At 47.5% G+C, this 1,236-nt stretch overlaps 2 non-coding genes across 2 annotated transcripts; both read right to left on the bottom strand.

Moving 5' to 3' along the window:
- Nucleotides 1–226: 226 nt before the first annotated feature.
- Nucleotides 227–345, bottom strand: LOC123178455 (5S ribosomal RNA). The gene has a single exon (XR_006489591.1). It is a non-coding gene; the product is annotated as a 5S ribosomal RNA (ribosomal RNA).
- Nucleotides 346–716: 371 nt separating this feature from the next.
- Nucleotides 717–835, bottom strand: LOC123178456 (5S ribosomal RNA). The gene has a single exon (XR_006489592.1). It is a non-coding gene; the product is annotated as a 5S ribosomal RNA (ribosomal RNA).
- Between the last annotated feature and the right edge of the window lie 401 nt (nt 836–1,236).

Here is a 1,236-nt window from a genome sequence, read left to right as displayed (position 1 = left end):
GGAGACGAGTTTACCACGGTTTCCACCACTCCCTCTATACCGCAGCAACACGTATTTTTTACCCCTTTCAGAACGCGCTCCTCGCGCCACAAAGCCGCCTCTAGACGCGTGACCAATGAGCTGCGAGCTAAAACATATCGCAAATGTCAAAAATAATATAACGGGGTTAATATATATCGCGCACATGCGATATGTTTGTCACGAGCCGCAAAAAATAATTAAAAAGGGAATGCAACCCGAGGACTTCCCAGGAGGTCACCCATCCTAGTACTACTCTCGCCCAAGCACGCTTAACTACGGAGTTCTGATGGGATCCGGTGCTTTAGTGCTGGTATGATCGCATCCGACATGTTACCCCCGCCTTTGTCCCTTATGCTTGCCACTCCCAGGTCCACTGCAAAGATGATTGTCATTCTTACTACCATTACAACCGTTGCCTAATAATGGATAATGCCCTATATATACTACTTACTCCCCCCCCCTCAAACACGGAGACGAGTTTACCACGGTTTCCACCCCTCCCTCTATACCCCAGCAACACGTATTTTTTTACCCCTTTCAGAACGCGCTCCTCGCGCCAGAAAGCCGCCTCTAGATGCGTGACCAATGAGCAGCGAGCTAAAACATATCGCAAATGTCAAAAATAATATAACGGGGTTAATATATATCGCGCACATGCGATATGTTTGTCACGACGCGCAAAAAAAATTAAAAAAGGAATGCAACACGAGGACTTCCCAGGAGGTCACCCATCCTAGTACTACTCTCGCCCAAGCACGCTTAACTACGGAGTTCTGATGGGATCCGGTGCTTTAGTGCTGCTATGATCGCATCCCACATGTTACCCCCGCCTTCGTCCCTTATGCTTGCCACTCCCAAGTCCACTGCAATGATGATTGTCATTCTTACTACCATTACAACCGTTGCCTAATGATGGATAATGCCCTATATATACTACTTACTCCCCCCCCCTCAAACACCGAGACGAGTTTACCACGGTTTCCACCCCTCCCTCTATACCGCAGCAACACGTATTTTTTACCCCTTTCAGAACGCGCTCCTCGCGCCACAAAGCCGCCTTTAGACGCGTGACCAATGAGCTGCGAGCTAAAACATATCGCAAATGTCAAAAATAATATAACGGGGTTAATATATATCGCTCACATGGGATATGTTTGTCACGAGCCGCAAAAAATAATTAAAAAGGGAATGCAACACGAGGACCCATCCTAGTAC

This window comes from Triticum aestivum, unplaced genomic scaffold, assembly GCF_018294505.1.
Source record: "Triticum aestivum cultivar Chinese Spring unplaced genomic scaffold, IWGSC CS RefSeq v2.1 scaffold88264, whole genome shotgun sequence".
Taxonomy (NCBI): domain Eukaryota; kingdom Viridiplantae; phylum Streptophyta; class Magnoliopsida; order Poales; family Poaceae; genus Triticum; species Triticum aestivum.
Note: the sequence above shows the minus strand (reverse complement) of the source record. Positions and strands in the feature narration are given on the sequence as shown.